Genomic DNA, 25,490 nt, shown 5'->3' on the forward strand with positions numbered 1-25,490 from the left:
ATATGCATGATAGTATAATTATTTCATGAATTACAAAATTATCCAGACTTACAGGCTGAGTCATTTACTCTATATTTCTTCTATGTCTGTTATGTACTTATTTATGTGCCTTATATACTCGGTACATTATTCGTACTGATGTCTCTTTTTCCTGGAGACGCTGCATTTCATGCCCGCAGGTTCCGATAGACATGTCGAGAGCCCTCCAAGTAGGCTATCAGCTCAGCGAAAGGTGTTGATGCGCTCTATTTGCTTCGGAGTTGCTTGTTTGGTTGGTATGATTTAGATGTGTATTGTTCTCTATGAACATTATGTATTCTTAGAGGCTTGTAGACAGATGTCATATACGTAAAAGATTGTATGGCCTTGTCGGCCTATGTTCAGTATACGAGTGGTTATTTTGATCTTATAGGTCGTATGTCTTATGCATAAGTTAGTACCATATGTTGTATTCTACCTATCTCACGGCTGCCTTCCGGCTCAATTATTTATGATAGTATGACATGAAAAGATACATTATGTTGGTACTCAGTTGAGTAAGGTACCGAGTGCCCGTCTCGGCCCATCGGTTTAGGTCATGACAATTCACTTTCTCAGTTGAGGCTTGACACTCATGAGCAGGGTGTCCTCTTCCACATATATTACACGTTGCATGAGGCTCACTTTGTATTGTAGCTAAGGTCAAATTTCGTATTTCTTTGGCCATAGCATCAAGTTGTACCCGCACAGATGTATTAGCATCGACTTGATGAACACCTATTGATCTTCTTTTTTCAGCACGCTAAGAGGGCCACTCATTTGCATCTTAAGACAAATCATCAAGAATCATAATTATCTCCCCTGGAGTCTTCTTCATCAATGGGCCTCCAGCTGTATTACTCAATGTTCTATGCGAGGCCAGTGTCAATCCATCCCAAAAGTCCTGGAGTTGCATCCAAAGTTCAATTCCGCTATGTTGACACTTTCGAACTATCTCCTTAAACCTCTCCCATGCTTCAAAATAGTTTTTGTCTCTTTCTGGCAAAAGTTATGGATTTCTCTTCTAAACTTGCCCGTCTTAGATGAGGAGAAATATTTATCAAAGAATTTTATGGTCATCTCATCCCATGTTCTAATCCATCCCATGGGCAAACTTTGAAGCCAATACTTTGTATCTTCTTTGAGTGAAAAGGGGAATGCCCTTAAGTACATTGTGTCTTGTGACACCCTATTGTATTGAAATGTATTCATAATCTCCTCGAAGTCCATCAAATGTGTGTTTGGATCTTTATTCATCTTTCCCCTGAAGACACGACAGTTCTAAATGGTTTGAAGCAAACCTTGCTTCAACTCGAAATTGTTAGCTGCAATTGGAGGTGGTCTAACTCTTGATAAGCATTGATTGTAGACCGGTCTAGCATAATTGCCCAGTGATTTCCTAGACCCGGAAGCTATATTTCCGAACTGGTCTACAGCGAAGGGTTGAGTTTGAGCAATTCTACGAGCCCTCTCTTCTTCGTAGATAATCTGTGCATCTCTAATAGCTGCTTCCATAGCATCTCATACAGATTTTTCTCGTTGTTGGGATGCCTCTCTTGCATCCAAATATGCATTATCATCACCGTTTCCAGCCATAGTTTCTTTGGTTAAGGATTACCCAACCTTTTCTAATGTCTCGGTGAGATTTCTTTCCTTCCCCAATTGTCGCAATTGTTTTTCTATCTCTGGCTCGTATGGTAGCACTTCTTTTGGAGAAGCTCTAGTCATGCACCAATCTTAACCTGTAACCTGACACAATCAACAAACACCAACCATAAACAGGGAAAAGTAAAATAAAATAAAAAGAAAAAGTCCTGAATTAGCACTACAAACGGCAGCCTGAGGGTTTACTAGGGTTCTGGCGACTCCAAAGGCGATTCCTAGGCAATTTCTACTGTGAGAGCTCCGATGGCCTCAATGGCCAGCGACCAGCCTTCCCTATCGGCTGGTTAGTCCTCCCCCACCCTTGCCCTAGCCCCTACTGCCCCAAACACCACTGCCCAACCATTAGATTACTCAAAAATATTAAAACCTAGCACCATTAATGCAACCATGCATGAACGTGTATCATCTGTTGAGCCTATTCCATTGAGATGAGCATCATTTTTGAATAGACAACCATTAGTCAAGTTTACGGAGGCAGAAGTTGAGCGAATGAATGTTATAAAAGGACTTCAATATGCTGTGGTTGGAAAATTTGCGTATGTTCTGCCAGAATTGCAAGAAATTCGTTGCATTGTACCTGCTCAATGTGGAATCAAGGGAGAATGTAGTATTGGATTTCTTAGAGATAGGCACGTGCTCATTTGACTTACTTTATGGCAAGATTTCATTGATTTTATGTCGAAGGGTGCTTATTATGTCAAAGACAAGAATGGATATGAATATCAGTTACGTCCACTCATATATGGTGCCAAGTTTAAAGCTGGTGAAGAGACTCCAACGGCCATGGCATGGATCTCTTTTCCAGGCCTGTTACCTACTTTCTTTATGAAGGAATGGTTATTTTCACTTGCGCGTCAGCTGTTGGAAAACCACTTCACCTTGATATGGCTACAATCAATAAGACTAGACCTAGTTGTGCAAAGGTTAAATTGTTGGTGGATTTGTTGGCTGATCATCCTAAGAAAGTTAAGATGGATATTGAAAACGAATCTTCTGGAGAAATAAGGACAAAGTGGGTAACAATTAAGTATGATATGATGCCTAAGTACTGTAAGCAATGTAGATTGCAAGGTCATGAGGAGATTGAATATAGGCGTTTGCATCCAGAATTGATGGTCAATGAACAAGGAAATCAGGCTGCAGACGGGAATGCTAACAACAATGAACAGAATAATGAACCTTTGATGATTCTTTCAAGTGGAAAAGTGGTGGGGAATGTTGGTGAGCAATGGAAAGAAGTAAGAGACAATCGTGTGAAGAATGGTGCAAAGCAATCTATAGTGCAAGGTCAAACTGGCAATGAAATTGTTCTAGTGGATACTAATAATGTGCAGCAGGTTCAAGGTATTGGCGTTGCTCATCAAAGTAATGATACTTCAGGAAGGGAAATTGTTCCAGTTATTGGTAATGTTCAGCAGGGTAATGATAATTCAAGGAGGGAATTTATTCCAGCTGGTGCAGTTACTACTCACAAATTCAAACTGCTAATAACTTTGCAGCTTTAGAGGTTCATAATGGTGATGATGAGGAAAATAATCAGTTGATTTTGGTAGAAGAAAGCATTGTGTAAGAAGTCCTAGACCTAATCCAACTACAACTGGGAATTTAAATCCAACAGCTGCTGTGTTTACTCCTAAATCGAATATGATTGAAGGTTCAAAGAAAAGATAACTACAAATACTGCAGGGAATGGGAATGTAACAGCTGATGGTGTTCAAAAGGAAACTACAGCAGCATGGGTGAATAGAACTTCGGTGGTAATATTGTCACAACCAACCAGTCATACCAGGAAATACTATCTCAAGCAAGTGATAAATGCAGCAGCTGGGATATCCAAGGATGATGAAAGATTATAACTTAGTGGAAGTAAGTTGTGGAGTGATCAAACCGAAGAAGACTCAGAGGAAGGTGAATTACCTGAAAGAGCCAGTGGTAAGGAAGAATCATCATATGAGGAAAAGAAAGAAGAGGAACGAAGTATTAATGGAAAGACCAACAAAGAGCAAGAGAATGCAGATAGCAATAATGAAAAAAGTATTGAAGCTGTAGCTGATCAAGTTGAAAGGAATGACATAAGTTCAGAAGCCGATGGTGTTCAAAATATTCTAAGCCCTAACCCTAGTAGGTTCCTGCCTCCAGCAAAGCCAAATATAACTTCTGGGAATCCTTTGGGAGATAAGGCTATGATCACTGATGTGGTGGTGGCTAAGGCAGTAGATATAGTGAATAAGGAAAGAATTGTGAATCCTTATGGTGGTGTAAATGAGAGCCATAATGTGGAAGTAGGATTGATCAAGAATTCTAAGCCTAGTGGTATTGAAGCACAGCAAAATCAGGAGAAAATGCACAAAAGTTTGATCCCTAATCCTACAAATAACCAATTGGCAGATCCACTGGAGGTCATGCAAGATAAGAATAATCCTGGGGGTAAAGGGAGAGATCTTGATGCTGAATCTACTTGTCAAAATTTCAAGCATGTTACAAGGCAATGTGATCTCTCACCTAGGCACATGGATAAAAGGAAATTAGCTGGAAGGGGGGAAGAAGAAACAACCAAAAGACATCAATCAAAGCATAGTTCCGGGGGTTCAAACTCGAATGACCCTAACTAAATCTCACAATTAATAATGAATGCCATCATTGGAATGTGAGGTCAGTAAAGACAATGCAAGCCTTTGAGAGGCTTATCATCATGCAAAGGCAGCATCATTTTAAGTTCATAGGAATCATGTAACCAAAGCAAAAGAAGAAGAAGCTGGAAAGATATAAGAGGATGATTGGAAAGCTGCAGGCATTTTTTAATGTTTCTAATAAAATCTTGGTATTCGTGGATGATGATCATGGAGTTGATATAATTTATGACTTGGAGCAGCAACTGACTTTAAAGTTCACAAACCTGAATACTCAATTATCATTTATGGTCACATTTGTGTATGCAAAATGTAATGTCATCGAGCGTATAGAACTGTGGGATAGTTTGTATAATTTGGCCAGTGATATGTCCTTGCCTTGGCTTGTAGGGGGAACTTTAATGTTATATGGGATGAGGAGGAGAAATTTGGTGGACTTCCTATGTCTTTGAATGAGGTAAATGACTTTCGACATTGTATTAACACATGTAACCTCTGTGATCTAGGCTTCAAAGGCAGTATTTTCACTTGGTGGAATGGGAGAGGTGAAGATGACTGCATTTTCAAAAGATTGGATCGATGTCTGGGAAATTTGAAGTTTCAACATATGTGGCCTAATTTAGAGATCACTCACTTATCTAAAATAGGGTCTGATCATGGTCTCATGTTATTGAAAAGCAATCATGTACTACTCCAATCAGGAAGGCTTTTAAATTTCTGAACTTTTGGAGTAAGCATCTGACTTTCAAAGATGTGGTGGAACAAAATTGGAAAGCAGACTTTGTAGGAGATCCTTTCTTTGTGTTCAATCACAAGCTCAAGAAATTGAAGAAAGCTTTGTCAATATGGAGTAGAGCAAAATATAGGGACATTTTTCAAAGAATTGCAAGTCTGGAGGAGGTTGTGATAGTGCATGAGGCTCAATTTGAGAGGTCTCCTACATATCAAAATAGAGAAAGGCTACAGAAAGTTCAAGCAGAGTTGATCAAATTTTTAGCATTGGAGGAGGAATTCTGGAAGCAAAAATCTAGAATGTCATAGTTCCAAGATGGTGATAGGAATACAAAAATTTTCCATGTACAAGTTAATGGCAGAAGAAGAAGATTGCAGCCGAAGAGAGTGCAAAATTCTAATGGGGATTGGTTAGAGGATAGTGTCGAGATGGCTGATGAAGCTGTGAGATTTTTTCAAGCCCAATTTCATGAAGAAACATTTCCCACATCCTTTGGCATCCTTGATCATATTCATGGAATTATTGATAATGCTCAGAACTTGGAATTGATACAACCACCTATTAAAGAAGAGGTAAAACAGGTTATTTTTTGTCTAAATAAGGAAAGTGTAGGGGGTCCTGATGGCTTTATTGGATGTTTTTTCCATTCTTGTTGGGATATAATTGGTGATGACATTGTAGATATGGTGAAGGCCTTCTTCAATGGTCATGAATTGCCCAGATATGTCACTCACACTAATCTAGTATTACTACCAAAGAAGAAGGAAGTTGTTACTTTCTCTGATATGCGACCTATTAGCCTTAGCAGTTTTGTTAGCAAGATCTTTTCTAGAACTGTGCATGAAAGGCTTGTAGTGTTGCTTCCAAATCTAATATCTGAAGAGCAGGCTGGATTTGTAAAGCGCAGGCGTATAGTTGAAAATGTTCTTTTAACACAAGAGATCGCCGCAGACATTAGACTTAGAACCAAAGTAGGACCAAATGTAGTGATCAAATTGTACATGACCAAAGCCTATAATCGATTGTCATGGCTTTTCTTAACTAAGGTATTGAGGAAGATGGAATTTGGAGAAAGGTTCATTGGCTTGAGCTCTAGGATTGTTTCAAATAATTGGTATTCAGTGTTACTTAATGGGCAGCCTTATGGTTTCTTTAAATCAACAAGGGGGTGAAGCGAGGTGATCCACTATCACCTACTTTGTTTATACTGGCTGCTGAAGCATTATCAAGTGGGTTGAATGCATTTCATAGTAATTGACAATTTTGTGGATTTGGATTGCCCAAATGGAGTCCCAAGATAAATCATCTAGCATATGCGGATGATACTATCATATTTTCTTCTTCTCGTGCAATTTCATTGCGTTTGATCATGGAAGTTTTGGCAGCCTATGAGGGTGCTTCTGGCTAGCTCATAAACAAGAACAAATCTGCCATATACATGCATCACTCAGCACGTGAAGAAGTGGTGAACAAGGTGCAAAGGGTCACAGTTATAGCTAAGCAGGATTTCCCATTTACATACCTTGGTTGTCCTATTTTCTATGCTAGAAGGAGAATGGATTATTACCAAGGTCTCATGAATAAGGTAATGAATAAGCTGCATGATTGGAAAGGGAAGTTGTTGTCTATAGGAGGAAGGGCTGTATTAATCTCTAATGTTCTCCAAAGTATGCCAATACATCTTCTTTCTTCGGTAAATCCCCCACCTTATGTGATTAACAAGCTACATAAAAATTTTGCTCAATTTTTCCGGAGCAATACAACATGTATGGAAAATAGGCATTGGGCCTCTTGGAACACTTTATGTTTGCCTTGTGAAGAAGGGGTGTGGGTTTTCGACCCCTACATGATGTCTCCGCAGCTTTGTTTTGTAAGTTATGGTGGAACTTTAGAACAAAACCTAGCTTGTGGAGTGCATTTATGAGTCAGAAATATTGCAAAAAGTTGAACCTATGATTGTTCCTTAGAGAAATGGTTCTCTTGTTTGGAGTAAAATGTTGGAGTGTGTGGATATCACTGAACATCAAATACTATGGTAGCCTAAGATGGGGTCTTTACTATTCTGGTTTGAAAATTGGACAGTTTTGGGAGCTCTATACTTTGTCACACCTCCAGACTTTGTGTGTGATGAATCCATACACAACATATATGATGTGGTTGAGAATGATCAATGGGATGAGGATGAGATAAGGGAAATACTACCAGAAGAACTTGCAGATCACATTCTGATACACATGAAGCCTCTAGTGGTGCACGATATTCTTGACAAGCCTCAATGGATGTTAGAAACAAGGGGTGTATTCAGTGTAAAATCAGCATGGGAATACTTGCGAAGGAGAATTGAACCTACCAATGCTTATAAAAAATCTGGGTGAAAGGACTACCTTTTAAGATTGCTTTCTTCATGTGAAAAGTGTGGAAAAACAAGCTGCCTTTAGATGATTTCTTCAGGAGATTGGGGTATCCTATGTCTTCAAAGTGTTGGTGTTATGATGAACCAAACGAGGAGACTATGCAGCATCTGTTCTTTACATCATATATTGCAACCAGGGTGTGGAGATATTTTGTTTCATGCAGGAATTGCTATGCAGGGGATTACACTCCATCAAGCAGTGATCAAGTGCTGGACTGCAGATGTGATCCCTCGATTGCAGCCTATTGTGCTAGCCTTACCAGCTGTGATTGTGTGGGCGTTATGGAAGAGAAGAAACAGCTACAAACATGGAGATGTTGTAACTGTGAGCAAGGTCTTTTATCAGGTGTCCACTACTATGCAATCACTAGTTAAATTCAGAAAGCAAGCACTTCAAAATGTGCCACATAAATAGCCAGACCTGTTGTAGATGATGGAGTCCTATTTACCTAAATTGATGTTTACTAAGGTTTTGAGGGAATGTCCAAGTCTAGGGTGGATCAAGGTTAATACAGATGGGTCTTCTAGGGGCAATACAGGAAGAAGTTCCATTGGTTTTGTACTACGAAATGAGGAGGGTGATGTTGTATATGGCTGTGGAAAGAAGGTGCAGGAAGGGACAAATACTGAAGCTGAAGCAAAAGCAATCCTGGAAGCTTTGAGGTTTTGTGTGGAAAATGATTATGTTCTCATAGATCTTCATACTGATTCAATGATGCTCAAGAATGTGGTAACTGGAGAATGGAGTGTGTCATGGGTTATTGCTACACAGGTGGAGGAAATCAAGGCTCTCATGGCAAGAAGAAATGTAACTGGCTGATACGCTAAGAGAAGGAAATAGGTTGGCTGACCATCTAGCTAATTACGCTTTAGATGCAGGATCGATTAAGGCACACAGCTTCTGGGATCTAGATATTAATGGGAGGAAGATAGTGAATGATGACAAATTACAATGTCTATATTTAAGCTTAAAAGTTGCAAGAAATTAGGAGGAGAGGAGGTAACAAGGTGGAGTAGTGGGCTGGAGGTAGTGGGACGTGAAATAGGGGTGCTGAAGCTGACAATCAAAATAAGAATGGAAGATCATATAGAATGTTGTGATCGAATCCTTAGGGAGGAGGTCATAGTTCACTGTTTTTTATCTAACACTATGTTCGTTTTTGCAGGAAACGATACTATAAACATGCCTCACCATGTGATTAAACTTCTATGGGTAGTATTAGCACCATGTGCTCATTCCAGGAAAGGAAGTCACTGGTGTGCAGAAGCATGAAAGCATGGAGAATCTTCAGTTGTCTAGGGAATGTAGGTTATGTTTGGATATATCAGTGAAGGATTGGCATCAAGAAATACTACCTTAGACTTATAGTTCGTACACTAATCATGGGTACCTGTCCTATAAAGGTGCAAGGAAGGAGCTATCACCACTGGAGATACAAGCAAAGGTTGCCCAGTCTTTGGAATGAGACATGTTCGATTTTTTGGCATCTAAAAATGGGATCAATGAAGGTATTGGGAAGTCTTGACCCAATGCACTTCGTTCACACTACATCCCAAAAATGGTACCACACAAAGGATACATTAACACACAGCTGGAAATCACACGATTGTACTAGCAAATAGGACAACATAATGTGCGTGCACAGTTGTTGGACTCTAGATTCAATGACGAGTATGGACATTTTGGACATAACAAGGGAGATAGTCAAGTTACAGCTGCAGTTGGGGACATCACTCCTATATATATATATATCTGCCGAGACACCAACAGCGAGCCAAGCAAAAATCAAGGCTAACCGTCTTGATTCTGAGGAAGATCACACATACAGTCACTATGTTCAATTCCTTATGGAGGAATCATAGTGAAGAATTTTTACATGCTGTGGAATTGGAATGGTAGAAGTAAAAACGAATACGACATAAAGCTGGAAAAACAATGGCATATCAACGAAGTTCAATTTGCGATAGAAAAGGTGATGTTTTCTGGAGAGGATCATGGACTTTATAAACACAAAAAAGAAACAGAAGCAGGTTTGGAAATGAGTTTAGCGACACTTCTGCAGGATTATTCACGTATATGCATGGAACAACAAAGAGATAATGATCAAGTTTGCAACAAAAGAAGACTTCATATGGGTCTCAATTATGAAGATTCACACTGGCTAGTTTTTATTATTAGATTACATTTTGTAATATCAATGTTGACATGCCTAGTCAACATTGATAGTAGGAAGTATGTACTCTTCAAAGTTTATTTCTTTCATCTTGTAAGACCTCCAGACAATTGTTTTGTTTTATTTTACTATACATATAAAAATTAGCCCTAGGCACAACGCCTAGTGGATTTGCTAAAAAACTATTTCAAACACTATTGATTGTCAATCCCCAGCAACGGCGTCAAAATTTAATGAGAGCAAAACACACACTTAAAATTTTCTCGTTAATCAAATATAGTATAGTATAATATCGTATCCACAAGGATTAGATTTAAACAATATTCTTGTAGTTTCTAGCTTGATTGCTATCCAAGAGGATCAACAGTTGAGATTTATATGATTAATACTAAAATTAACTAAGAATTTAAAGCTATTGACTAATGACAATCGAAACAAAAAATAAGTAACGAAGGTTATCAGTGGAGAAAATAGGATTTTGATAGGATATGTGCAAGATAATTGCTTGGTATCTAACTCTAGATAATTCACTTCTAATGTTCAAGTGAGTCTCTCGATTTCACTCAATTAATAGTTCAAACATTTAGCAGAAACTCCTCTCTCGATTAAGTCTCAACCTCGCGAGATAAACCAATTTAAGCACTGTGAAGATATGCAAGAATGCGTAGCGATTGGTCTTTAGGAGTACCTCTCTCGATTATCCTCCTAACTAAGTTTAATCAATGATTCAACTAGCCTCTCTAGATCTAAGAAAAATTAATGAACTCAACCAACAGTATAGTGCAAAGATATCACAAGTTATTCATCTCTCGATTACATGAACGAGTGAATATAGATGCAACAATTAAATCATCCAAAAATGCTTCAATACATAAAATTAGAGTTATAATCCATAAACAAGCATCAATACACCAAATCCATTAATCCCTAAAGAGAACTACTCCATAAATATGGAGTAATTCATCACAAATGAAATCAAAGTGTAGGAAACATAAATTCAATCCAAACTCGAGTCTTGAGTGAGGAAGGAATGATGACATCCTTGTACTTGTGTTCTTCAACTCCTCCTTAGCCTCTTTAGGTCTAGAGTATGTCAAAAGTCAAGAAAATAAAAAATTTCCATGTATTTATACTAAATAGGGCCGGGCCCAAACGAAACTACCTTTTCCTAGCCGAAATAGGACAATTGCTCTGGAAAAATTGCACAGGCGCACCGCATGGGAGATGCACCATGTGGGGATTTAGTGGAGATCTTCAGAGAGATTGAAAAATTCACCTAGGCAGCAAAACACACTGCTGTGGCGCCCCACACGTCGCAACAATGCAAAATTCTCAGAGTGTTGCTTTTTTGCTTGATTTTTGATATCCAGGCGTGGTAATCGACCCCCGAACACGATCCCGGCTTAATCCTTTGTGCTTTTACTCAATATTCAAAGCTCCAAATAGCTAGAATTATCTCCACAATATTTACATCACTCGGAATCACTCCTACAAGGCATAAAATACACAATAAGTGCAAAACACTACCAATTAAAGCTCAAACACAAGTAAAGTACAGTGAATTAGAGTGTAATAAGTGATTAAAACATGAGATTGTAGCCTACCATCAGTAGTTGAGAACTACCCTTGGACTCAGATTTTGACCGGACGAGTTCGAGTTTGACTTTTGTTGACTTTTTGAAAATTGTATAAAGATCTTAGCTTTATTTAATCGAAATTTATTTTTCTTGCATTGTTTGATGATATTAAATCATTTTTTGTTAGATTTGAGTCGTGCGGAGGCGAATTTTAAGGGAAAAGCCATTTTTGAGTGTTGATTTGGCCTAGTTAAGGTAAGTATCTTACCTAACTTTGAGTGGGGAAAATATCCTTTAGTTTTGAGTTTGATTGTACTATTTGAATTATGTGAAAGACATGTATATGAGGTGTCGAGTGTGTACATAGGTTTATATATGTGAAAATTGATCGGTTTAGACTCTTAGTTTACTTATAAGAATTTAATTGAAGTTGTTATTATTAGTTCTATCTTTCGTTGTCAAGTTTAGTCGTACATGCTTTAATTGGAGTTGTTATTACATGTTCTATTTTCCATTTATGAGGTTACTCTTATATGCATTTGTTAGTAGTTGTCATTACATGTTACCTTTTCAATTGTGGAGTTATTCTCATGCATGCAGTCGTAGTTGCTATTTCATGCTATCTTTTTTATTGTTGCGCTTATTCTATGCATTTGAATTTGAAGATGTCATTTCATGGAAATACCTTAATTGTTGAGTTATTTGATGTTGTAATTATTGAGAGCTATTAACATGTCTTGTGGTTGAAGTTGTTGATTATTGGAACATCTTTCCTTGTTGAGTTATTCCCGTTCATTTTATTGTTATTGAGATTCTTGTACACATTGTGATTGAGCCTTGGGCTATGTATTGTGGTGACATTGGTATTGTTAATTTTGGCAATGTTGTGGCATATGAGCACATGTGGTGCGAGTTGATTATTGTGTTGTGTTATTGATGTGCATGCGGTAGTATAAGGGTGGTATATTGATGCGCATGCGGCGAGATAAGGTGGGATTTATGCACGTGTTGCTAGTAATGGAATTACTTGAAACCACACGGCGAGATAAGAGGGCTAAACCGCGTGAAGTTATTTCGAGAAAAATGTTTTATAAAAAAAATAAATGCAATGCTCATGCGGCGATATAAGGAAGATTTTGATTATGACTTGTGAAATGTGAATACGGGTTGTGGTGCCTTGATGTGTTTCTTATTGTACATTCTATGTTGGAAAGGCTTGTTGGTTTGAACGGTTATTGTTTGTTTTCTTGCCTCATTCCCTTCATATTTTGATTGCAATTTGTTACTTGTTGTATTTATCATATGTACACTCTTTGTTGTCCTTAATTGCTTTTATTTCTATTGATAGCCTTGTATTTATAAATTGCTCCGTTGTCATTTATTTCCTTTACTTCCCGTTGTTAGATTATATTACTATTTTGCATTGGTTTCTATGTCTAGTAGGTGTCTTGACCTAAACCCGTCACTACTCTACCTAGGTTAGGCTTGATACTTACTGTTTGATGCTCGCAGGCTTTAGAGTCACCTTTCGCTATTGTCGCTACTACTGTTTATCTTCATATCAAAACAATGTATATTTAGAGATTCTAGTGTAATTTGTTAGAGCTTATGACTCAATTCTATCGATTTTGGGGAATATATGATTGTTGTCCCATTTTGGTTTAATTATGATATTTATCAGTTTAATTTTAAATCTTAGTCGTTATTTCTACTAAATTCTCAATGTGTGTTAGGCTTACCTAGTCTTAGAGACTAGGTGCCATCACGACTTTCTAAGGTGGGATTTTGGGGTCGTGACAAGTTTGTATCAGAGCTCTAGGTTCATAGGTTCTACGAGTCATAAGCAAGTTTATTAGAGTCTTGTGGATCGGTATGGATTGTAGTTATCTTCGAGAGGCTACAGAACTATTAGGAAATTCCACTTCTTTGATTCCTTATCGTGCGGATTTGTTGATTTCGAAATCTGAGCCTTTATCTTTCTATTCTCTCACAAATGGTGAGGACACATACTATTGTATCAGATGATTAGACACCCGCGTTTCCTGCTAGAGTCTCAAGAGGCCGGGGCCGAGGTAAAGGTCGAGAAGTGGCACGTTCTGCAGCCAGAGCAACTGCCCGAGTAGCGATTGGGGGATAGGCACCTGAGGTGCCTGTTGCTACCCTTGGACTCTAGGAGACCTTGGTACGTTTTATGAGTAAGATCAGCACTTTAGATCAGGCGAGATTGATCCCAGTTGCATCATCTACATCTCAATTTGGGGGAGGAGCTCATAGTCTCGCGACCCGCACTCCAGAGTAGCGGATGCCACGACCTAAACTGATGGGCCGCGACGGTGATGGGCTCCCGGTACCTTACTCAACTGAGTACCAACATAACGTATCTTTTTATGTCAGACGATCATAGATAACTGAGCCGGAAGGCTGCCGTGAGATAAGTAGAATACAACATGCGATACCAACTTATACATAAGACATACGGGCCTATAAGACCAAAATAACTACTCGTACGCTGAACATAGGCCGACAAGGCCATATAATCTTTTACGTACATGACATATGTCTACAAGCCTCTAAGAATACATAATTTTCAAAAAGGTCAGAACAGAGTCCTGCCATACCAAACAATACATGTCTAAATCATACTAACCAACAAGCAACTTCGAAGCAAATGGAGTGCACCAACATCTTCCGTTGCTGATAGCCTACTTGGAGGGCTCTCGACCTGTCTATCAGATCAGCGGGCATGAAACGCAGCGTCCCCATGCAAAAGGGACGTCAGTACAAATAATGTACCGAGTATGTAAGGAATGAAAATTAGTAAAAATAGACATGAGAGAAACATGGAGGAAAAGACTCGACATGTAAGTCTGAACAACTTTATGAATCTTTTAATATTTAAAATGTCATGCATATGCGTATAAAAGTCATACCATGCATGAGTATATGCGTTCATAACATTATCAAGCCTCTGAGGGCATCCCATCATATCATCTCGGCCACCGTGGGCAAATCACTAACTTATACCAGCTGATCAGGTGGTAGTGCATATATAACGTCGTAACCTTTACCCATATCCCATACACACACACACACACACACACACACACACACACACACACACACACACATATATATATATATATGCGTGTATATATATATATATGCGTGTGTGTATATATATATATATGCGCGTATATAACGTCATCTGGTCATGGGTCAATGTTCATGTATAAATGAATGCAATGCATGAGAAGTATGTCAATAAAATCTCTCGGAACGTCATAAGACCATTATACCTCTGATTAATATCATGAAACAAACTTTATCAACTTATTTTCTGAGACCCATGAATAAATGATAGAATAATATGACACATGGGGAATCAAGAACATAAGCATCTCTAGTATTTCTATGAATAGAGTCATTTATGAAAATTGTGCATTCGCTCATTTCATTTGTATCATATGGATCATGCTAAAAGAAAGAAGGGATAACCTTAACATACCTGAACCGATTCTCTTGACAATCCCTTTAACACCCGTTGATTGCGACAATACGTAATGTCGAATCGATGTAGGATAAAATCCGTATGTTGTTCTTGAGAAAGATTGTACCGTGCTCTCTTAGAATTGCAAATCCCGTTGCTATTACGCAGTGTAACTTTGTATGAAAATTTTGCCCAAAATCCGTCACTTTCCTTAGTTTTAATTCACGTTTCTTGTGAATTAGACTTGAATATTATGAATTGATCATTCCTGTATGAAATTGCACCATACTCTTTCTTTGTGAAGTGATCATATTTTTGTATGAAATTTATTGATGAGCAAAATCACGTCAACGTATCTCACTTTGTAGGAGAGTCTTATGAAGCAAGATATAAGAAACAAAAGTTACTTGTAAAATTATGTTTGAGACTTTCCAACGTTAGTGTCTTACTTACAAAAACTTTCTTACAAAATCTTATTTTCCCATCCTACAAAATCTTAATGTTTTAGATGCCTTATATGAGGATGTGGCAGCCATCACATCTCTTATTTTGTCACCTTATCTAATGACTTAATCAGTCATGAATGATAAGGTGATTTGCTGCCACATGGGGGAGAATTTATCCTTATCACAATTCATACCCACTTAGTTCCTTAATTAATTTGTTAATCCCCATTAACCAATAATTATCCAATTATCCACATTATTAGGAATTATCTCAAATTACTTAAAATACTATTCACTTTTAACACACTTTATATACCTTATAATTACGGTCATGTGGTACCTTGTATGGCACTAGTCCATAAATACCGGGTATTATAGCTTGGACCGCATTTTATCCCAACATAAAAATCTTCGATGAAACTTATTTTTTTCGATTTACTTACCCTCTCACATTCTTGAATTTACTCATCACTTGTTTGTAATAGCATAATACTTACAATCGCAAAATAATCTCATTCCCGAACTTTCGTCGATTAAATTACAACGAAACTTTAACGTACGAAAACATGGGGTATAACATCATTCCCCCTTTGGAACATTCGTCCTCGAATGTTGACTAATGCACTTATAGCCTATAGTCCTTGTGAATACTTTAGTACTCTTCTTGCCATCTTAGACAATTGTTCTGTGAATAATTCTAAAGGCCAGGGCATTCCCCCCTTTAGGCCTCTCTCTCAGACCACGACTTGTGATCGGAATCCTTCTAATCTCGTAATTGTTACTACCTTCTATCATGTAACATGTATGACTCTGATTTTGTATATGTGCCTGTAAGCACGTGATTTTTGACCTATATGAGAAATACTCCCAAAAAATGCAAAATAAAATGATTTTCCTTGGTGTGCAATTTTGAGTATTTTTGTGATATTTTTGGATAATTATTTGTATTTGTTTGTGTTTGCTTATTTGTTAAATTAATAAAAAATATAAAAATATGTCGCATTTTGCATGTAGGATTTAATTCTACAATTGTTAGTAATTAAATTAGTTTTACAAAAATTAAAAATTACAAAAATAGGCACCTTTTGCATTTTTAGCATTTAATGTCCAAATATACAATTTTATGCTTAATTATTACTTAATTGTGCGTTAATTGTTATTGGGAGTTAATTTGCGCTTTTATAACTTAATTTAGTTCTTAATAATAATTTAAGTACTTTTATAATTTAGTTTTAGAAAATAAAAGAAGAAAAGAGAACAAAAATACAAAAGAAAATCGGATTGGGCCACTTCTTCAAATTTCAACCCCAGGCCCAAATAATTGCCCAATCTTCTCCATGACCCAGTCCACTACAGACCGGGTCGACCCGGTCCGCCCCATTGACCCATTAACCCAAGACCCACTCTTCATTTTGTCAAAACACAAAACAAAAGACAAACCAAAAAACCCTAAGAAAACCTAAAAAAACTACCCGCCCCCTCCATCTTCTTCCTCTCCAAAACCTTCAACCCAAGCTAACCATGGCTGCCTCCCATGGCTTCGTCGGCGTCACTGACCATAACCCCGTTGCTCCTTCGTCGTCCAGTCCTTCGACCAAACAGTCCCCTCCCTCGTCGTCGTTGCCCGTCGTCAACACTGCCCTCCTCCACCTCGCTTTTTCTGCTTTCAGTTGCAAGCTCGCGCAAGCTGCTACTGCTGTCACTGCCTTCATATTCCTCATCCAAACGACACAGCAGCTCGTCGCTGTTGAATCCATGGCCGAGCTGCATCTGTTCCAGCTCGTCGTCCATGGATGCGTCGCTGCTGTTGTTCGTAGCTGTTGTTCATGGCTCGAGTCTCGACCTCCATCCATGGCTGCCGTAGCTGCTTCTTCTGCTTTCATCTTGGTCGTCCAAACGAACCTCCGGGGTTGCGTCGTCTGCCTCGCCGAACTTCGTCGTCTACAAGCAAGCCAAACACACCCCGGCTGCTCCTGTTTCATCCCTTCCGCTGCGCCGAACTACTGCTACTGCTTCGGCGCTGCTTGGTTCGCTTCTTAAATTCGTTCATCGTCGTGTGGTCGAACTTTGGCCGAGGTTCGTCGAGTCAGTCCATACACTCTTCGTTTCAGTCTGGTTAGTTGTTTTTGAGTTTTATGTTTGTCCGTATTTCGTTTTGATATTTCTCGAATCTAAAATCGTTAGAAATGATTTTTTTTTTGTTCATGTTCATGTATTGTTTGTTAAATTAATTTTTCAGATTCCAAATGAAAGATTAATTAATTGTTTTTCATGTTATTTCATGTTTGTATTATTGTTTAAGTGAATATTTGTTAGTTTAATGTTTGTTAGATTCAAATTGAAATTTAATTGGTTATTTCTTCAATTTGTTTCATGTTGTTATGTATTTTCCAGAAATCATTAATGTTGTTTGAGTCATGTGAATCCGTCATGTTTGTTGCTAAAAATAGATTTAATTCATGTTCATCTTTGTTTGAAGTTCATGTTTAGTTCCAGTGATTTAATGTGAGTTTATGTTTGTCTTTGATTTGTTAACTTAGTTTGAATCATGTGTTTTGTTGTTCGTATTGTTGTGTTCTTGCTCATACATTCATGGTCTAAATTAACCAGGATTGGTTCCCGATATGGTTAATTCATTCCATTAATTTTGAGTTGTGTTGTTCATCGTGTTCATATAATTGTTGTTGAAGATTGTTGAGAAATTGGTCATCTTGACTATATTTTGGTCAAGTTATGATTTAATTGATTGTTTAGAGCAGAGGGGTAATTTGGTAAATTGCATTGCATTCGGGGTAGATTTGTAATTGCAATAAGGTCGGAGGGTTAGTTTTGGTAATTGAACATTATTTTGATTCTTTATGTTAAGCATGGGGGACAAAATATAATGGTGAGGTTTTTGATATAATTGTTTAACATAATGGGGGACAAGACAAAACATAATGGGGAGGAATCTTGTACTTGTTTAATGTGGGCATGGGGGACATATTGTAATGGATTGGGAATGTGGTATTTATTTAATGTAGGCATGGGGGACAAAGTTTAAAATAAAGAAGACATTTAATAGTGGGGACAAAGCATGCCATTGGGGGAATAATTTGGGGTTGGGAATTCAAGACAAGGTCTTGCTATATATATATGGTCATTTGACACATTAAAGTGGACTTGAATTAGAGATTAAGAGAAGGTTAGAGATTATTATTGGGAGAATATTTTTTAGAGTAATACATTCTGGAAAATTTCAAGAGTGTTAGAGAGTAAAAGAGAAATACAACTTGAACTTCTACTTGAATAAATTCTGTTTGTTTTTCTCGAGTGTTATTCAAAAATCCGAAACTACTACCTCTTGTATCTGTTCTCTCTTCTGCTTTGACTGCGATTGTACTTTTGCACTGCTGAGTTTTCAATCTGTTACTGGGTTATTCTACTGGTTGTTATTGGTTTGCGGTGTTGCTGAATCTGCTGTTGCTGTGGTATTATTGCTGCTGATTCCTACTTCTTTTGTTCCTGTACTGCTGTTTCCAGGTACACATTTGTACACTCTTGGCTTGAAGAAAAAAATGAAATATTAATCAGGCTTTGTTCCTGTTGAATTCCTCCTGTTTGGATTTGTGTTTGAATACAATTTCCCTTTCTTTATATAAAAATGTAGTCGATTGATTAATGAGTAATGATGTTGCATATGTTAACTTCTTCATCTAATAATATTAATTCAAATTAATCAAAGTTGTTTCGATATTATCATCTGTCTCATGTTCTCGTATTATTGAGTAATAAAATATAGAATGAAAGCAGTTTTCCTTTGTACAAACTCGATCGCAATTTTCCATTCACATTAGCCTTAACTTAATAACTAATAAGTTACGTTTTCAGCATGTATTAATTGAGAAATTTTCTTTTATTTTTAGAGACAAACTTAATAGGAAAATGTAGTCGTTATAGGTTTATCCTTTAAAATAAAAATGAGACGAGCCTCGCTAAATAAATCACACATCGCCGGGGCCCTCAATAAAATACATAACCATTGACTAGACTTTGGATTTGGCCGTCTAATGAACCTTCACGGCCTCTTCCTAAAATAACAATACGTTAGTCTCTTTAGGACGCGCCTTAATAAGACTTACCTTCTTAAACTCGGGTGCACATTGATGTGACCCAAATCCAAATCTCAACGGAGTCGAAATGTGTCTCTAATCACGGGTACATTGATTGTGACGTGGTTCGAGATGCGTGTCCATGACGTTGCAAATTCATTTTAAAAAAAATAAGAATGAGATGAGCCTCGCCAAATAAAATACAAATTGCGGGGCCCTCAGTAAATATTTGCTTTAAAAATTGTTTAGACTTCGGGATGGACCGTTTAGTAAAATTCCACGGTCCTACCCAAAATAAATACGCTAGTCGCTTTAGGCGCGCCTTTAATAATTTAATTTCCTTAAACTCGGGTGCACATTGATGTGACCCAAATCCAAATCTCAACGGAGTCAAAGTGTGTCGACGACCACGGGTACATTGATTGTAACGCGGTTCGAGATACATTTTCACAACGTTGCAATTCTTGATAAAAACAGTAAATGATAAAAGCGGTTAAAAGTTAAATTTTGCACATAAGTTCACACTTGTATAAAATCAGATAATCAAGCCGAATATAACAGTTGAGCGACCGTGCTAGAACCACGGAACTCGGGAATGCCTAACACCTTCTCCCGGGTTAACAGAATTCCTTATCCGGATTTCTGGTACGCAGACTGTAATATGGAGTCATTCATTTCCTCGATTCGGGATTAAAATTGGTGACTTGGGACACCCTAAATCTCCCAAGTGGCGACTCTAAAATAATTAAACAAATCCCGTTTTGATTGTCCTTTAATTGGAAAAAACTCCCCTATACCCTCGCGGGTGCGTAAAAAGGAGGTGTGACAGCTCTGGCGACTCTGCTGGGGACAAATGTCCCAGAAACACTGGTTCAGGGTTAAGAATTCGAGCTTAAAATAATTGTTATTATTTGGCTTTATTTATTATTTGATTTTTACGTGTTTGAGCCTAATGTGCTAAGTGCTGCTTTTACTGCTTTGATATTATTTGAACTGTACATATAAACTGTGCCGAAACCCCTCTCTTCTCTCTCTTGAGGAGTGCACGCTGGTCGTGGCTTCTTTCTGTTAGTGTCATATACCAAAATAGAACGAGGATTCGGAGGAGTTGCAAAATCGGATGGCCTTTTGGTTACCGGTACACAGCTCCCATCCTCGGCTCGAGTTGTCCGCTCGGGTAAGCCAGGTCTAGAACAAATACCCAGGTTATGAACTTAGTATAACAAAGCCACATGCCGGATCCCTAGTAGGAACGTTTATTTGCATCATGTGCATTTGACTTAGGGGACTCAACACAGGGGTTGGGTCCGTCTAGGACAAGCAACCTGAAAATAATAGACCATCTTTGGCATCCTATGTGCTACATGTTATATTTATTCAAGGGTGAATGAGTCATTTGGCGGACCAATGATATTTGCGGACAAATGATACTCCTTATCATGCTGATCACGTTAAATAAGAAAGTTGCACTATTTTTGATTAAGCACATGGGGAACATTGTGGAATTCAAGAAGCCTTGGTATTCCACATGTCCCCCACGCTTCATTTTTTGGGAAAAGCACATGGGGAACATTTGTAGAATCCACGAAGTCTTGAAATCCACTATGTCCCCCATGCTTCATTTTTGGTAAAAGCACATGGGGACCATTTGTGGAATCCAAGAAGTCTTGGAATTCCACATGTCCCCCACGCTTCATTTTTGGGAAAAAGCACATGGGGAACATTTGTGGAATCCAAGAAGTCTTGAAATTCCCCATGTCCCCCATGCCACATTTTGAAAAATAATAATAAATATAAATATATATATATATATATATATATATATATATATATATATATAAAGCATGAAAATTCAAAAGATTTTGTATGTTGTCGTCACTTTCCACAAATTAAAAAAAAAACGTGAAAAAATGAGAAAATAATAGTGTAGAGATATAACTACTTATTTTTATAAGAAAAAAAAAACCAATGTCCGAGTAGTATCGAAACTCTGCCGAAATTTTGAGAAAATGAAAAAATGCCTTATTAGTTTGTTATATTAAAAGCAAAGAAAAATAGAGAAAAAAAATCATCATTGTTCCGTCTTGTTTTTTTAAAAAATATAGAAAAGAAAATAGTTTGTTTTGCCAAAAATAAAAATAAAAAGAGTCGGGCGTTGAACATGATTTTATTATTTGTTCCAAAATAAATATATGTATAAGCAAAAAAAAAATTCAAAAGAAATTCAAAATCCAAAAAAAAATATTTTTTTTTCCTAAAAAAAAAAATCCGAAAATATTTTGATTCTTCTTTAAAAATTCAAAATTCAAATTTTTTTTAAGTATTTCTTTTATTAAAGGTAAAAAATTCCAAAAAAAAAACATTTTCTTTTTCTTTAGAATAAGAAAAACAAATGAAAAAAGAAGGAATGTTTTATGTTTTACTTTAGTTAGTTTGTTTGTTATGAATGAAAAATAATAGTTTGTTTGTTTGTTTGTTTTAAAATATATATATATATATATATAGAAAATGGAAAAGGGTCTTCTCAAAAATAGTTGAACTACGCGGGTTTGATTCTCACTGGATGTGAGATACGTAGGCAACCCAAATCGGGTCCAACCCCACCTTTTGCTAAAATAGCCAAAACCAATAAATAAATAAATAAATAAAAAACATGTCAAATTTTAGTTTTGTCATAAAGAAGTCGGGTGGTCAAAACATAGCCGAATGTTCCCAAAAGGGACGCCGGAAGGCTGACCTTGCATAAACAGCCACCTTGGGTCATTTTTTAAAAACTTTGGTCCAAGTTGACCCACACAGCCTTAAAATCTTCGTCCCCGAGACGTTGAAAGGCCGTGTTTGCAATATTGACTTTTGTAATTCGAAAACGATAAAAAGAGTCATAAATAAGTCAGGTGATGTTGTTTTGTCATAAATAGCCGAATGTTCCCGAAAGGGACGCCGGAAGGCTGACCTTGCATAAACAGCCATCTTTGGGTCATGTTTGAGATTTGGTCCAGTTGACCCGCACAGCCTTACAAATCTTCGTCCCCGAGACGCCGAAGGGCCGTGTTTGCAACACCAGGTTTTTATTGCAAAAAAAAAAAAATAAGCCGAGCCATCTTCGGCAGTGTCTTTAACCGTTCTTGCCAAAATAGCCTTAGAGTATCTTTCAGTTGTCGAAAGGTTATTTTCGTAAAAGAACGGACAGGTTTGTAAAGTGTCATAAAATAATCCTCCCCGGCCTCAAAATTCATGTGAAATTTGGAAGGGGTCACATTTGTAAAAATAACCGTTTGGTTGCATTTGTCAAACAGGGAAAGGAAGCTGGCTTTTTTTTGTTTGTTTTGAGGTTATAAATCATTTGACTAGAATATGTGGGTTGTTTGATTTTTGAGTTTGTTGGTCATCTTTCAACCTTTGAAACCCAGTTTGTTTTAACATGAAAATTGAAAGAAAAATGTTTAGTATTATTTATCTTTTATTGGTCCGAACTACGCAAGGTCTGATTCATGCGGGGTCATGATACGTAGGCAATCTCCATAAGATTCAACACACACAAAAAAAAAGCAAAAAAAAGAGAATGAAAAAAAACGAAATGAAAAAAAATGAAAAATGAAAAATGAAAAAATAGAAAAAAAAGAGAAAAAAGAAAAAAAAAACATCAAAAAAAAAGAGAAAAAGAAAAAAGATGTTGTTAATAATGAGGACCGACTGAGTCCATTCTAACCTATTTGTTTCGCAAATAAAGTTAAGGTGGTTGGTTTGTGGTAAGTCGGACAATGACACTCAGAGTCCTTCACTTGCATCTCATGATACACACTCTGCGGGGATTGGGCCTGATAGTAGAAGCACTCAAATCCTATCGGGAACTTGTTGACGGAGGTTGATGATATTGAAGCTGGCAATGGTCTTGACAATACTAATGCAAAGCTCAGTGGCTAAGATGCCAGTTTTGATAAAGTGGGAGGACGCTCCGTTCCTTGGCCAAGAGGCATTTGGTGGCTTATTTTGTTGTCATTTCTGTTGTTCGGATTAATAAGATTGTAATTCGGATATTGTTTTGTGTCAATGTCTTTCCGCTTATCTTTCCGTTTTGTCATAGCGGTTTTTTTTAAGTTTTGTCCAGGTTGTTTAGGATTTTATTCCGGTTTGTTTTTGTTTTTTCAAACCATTTCACCGGTAATCTAATGCAAAATCCGGTCTTCTATTATTTCCAGTTTTCTTTTGTTTAGTCCTTATTCAACGTCGATTCTAGTGACATGACATGCGCACACACTTTGGGCCTAATCTTAAAAGTTAATCATAAAACCCCGAAAAGGTGATCAGACCATTTAAAGGAAATAAGGACGGTTGAGATTATTCAGAGCTCGAGTCATATGGAACTGTGGCAAGTAAAATATGAATAAAACCGTTAAAAGCAAGATTCGCCAAATCGGCATGAGGGTCGTTCATGATAATGAGAGTGTCGCCCAACGGTGCTTTAGAAATGACAAAGGAAAAGCAAATGTTTAACATAATTGTCAAGCCCAGCACCATCAAGAGACTATAAATCTATTGTTTAATTGTGTTGTTTGCACTTGGCATGTTTTGAAGACTGGAATGACGAAGGCATTTTGTTATGCTACCTAAACACTTTATCCTTCGTTACCCCTTTTGAGCCTTATTTATTTTCTTTCATACCCCTCGTTCGGAATCAGTAGCAACGACTAGAAGATGCGAACATGGAAGATAAAAAAAAAAAAAGAGAATAACAAAACAACAAAACGAAAAAAGAGGAAAAGAAAAGAAAAATGATAACAAAAAATATCAAAAGAAAGTCAAAAGAAAATAGAGGAATTGGGAACTACGTTTGACCTGATTCCTCAAAGAGGATACGTAGGCGCTTCACGGCTCGGTCATAGTTTTGAAAAATGAAAAAAAAATCAATTAAAATATCCCCAAACAAGAAACTGGGGCAGATGTTGCGTTTGATGTAAATAAATCTAATTCCGAAGGTTGTAATTAATAACCCAAAATTAATGCATTTTTTGAGCCTTTAATACCCTTTTTTCTAGCCCTATCCAAAACTCACATTACGGTCCAAAGAAAGACCTTCTGATCAGTCTTCAAAAGATGTCAAGTCAGACAAATGAAGAGTCTTACCGGCGAACATAACATTCTGTTCCACAGCATAAAGGACTCTAATCCCCAACAGAAAGAGTCGTACCGGCAACACTCCAAATCCCCAGCTGGAAAGTGATAAAAATGAGAGAGTCTTATCGGTGAAAACCTTCACAGGCACCATAAGGCGATGAAAGCTGAGAGAAAAGCCAAAATGAGAGAGACTTGATAGTGAAAACCCTTCGGGCACTACAAGTCGAATAAGATTGAGAATAAGATGGGGAATCGCCAATTGAAGATCTTGAAAGATGATTGACGGTAGAGGATAGGCCACATGTGCATGTCATGACCATTAGAGTTGGTATCTGCGTTTGATAGATTTTCATTTATAGTTTCTTTTGTTAAAGAGTCATCTTTTCTTTTGTCTTTATTCTGTTCCCTTTTATCTTTTTCCTTTCATAGAAAAATCCCCAATAGAGTCTGTTTGGTCAGCACAAGTGTGAATTGACTTCAAAATAGGCCATCAGCTTTCCAAAATGAGATCTGACTAGTACATCCAAGTGATATAGTCAGCAGGGAACAAACGCGAGGCCAGTGACAAAAGATATCCCCAGCAAAAGGGAATTGACAGAAGGATTGACAAATGTCAAGAGGGATACCATTGCCTTTATCAAAAGTTATAAATCTCAAGGCCAAGGCCCATGAACAAAGCAAGGAAAGCAGTTAGCATGATTTGGGGAAATTCATACGAGACTAAAAGGTCGGGGAAATGTCAGTTTCCGAGCTATGCCACAAAAGAAGAGGGATATCCCCAGCAGAAAGGGATTATCCCCAGCAAATAATATCATCCGCAACAAGTTGTGGAGCGCAGAGCAAGGAGGGAGAAAGGGAAAAGCCATCCCAGTAGGAGTATCACAACCAACCACCATGTTTTAAACTAACAAATTTTGTTTGATTTGAAACAGGTAAAGGAAATGGCATTGATGCCAAAATGCATGCCGCAAGGGATATTATCAAACTGGGGCAGAAAATTTTCCTTTCATTTAGAAAATTTTCTGAAAGTCAGATACCCATTTGGGGAAGGATAAAGATAACACAAATCTCAAGGGAAGTGGTCTTTGAACCAGTGTTGCCCCCAACATAATAAGTTTCAATGGAGGAGTTGTTCCGCAGC

The 25,490-nt window shown here is 37.5% G+C and overlaps 1 non-coding gene across 1 annotated transcript; it reads left to right on the forward strand.

The window, feature by feature from the left end:
• Positions 1-944: 944 nt before the first annotated feature.
• LOC138874238 (small nucleolar RNA R71) lies at positions 945-1,050 on the forward strand. The gene has a single exon (XR_011401282.1). It is a non-coding gene; the product is annotated as a small nucleolar RNA R71 (small nucleolar RNA).
• The last annotated feature ends 24,440 nt before the right edge of the window (positions 1,051-25,490 follow it).

This window comes from Nicotiana sylvestris, chromosome 7 (genome assembly GCF_000393655.2).
Source record: "Nicotiana sylvestris chromosome 7, ASM39365v2, whole genome shotgun sequence".
Classification (NCBI taxonomy): domain Eukaryota; kingdom Viridiplantae; phylum Streptophyta; class Magnoliopsida; order Solanales; family Solanaceae; genus Nicotiana; species Nicotiana sylvestris.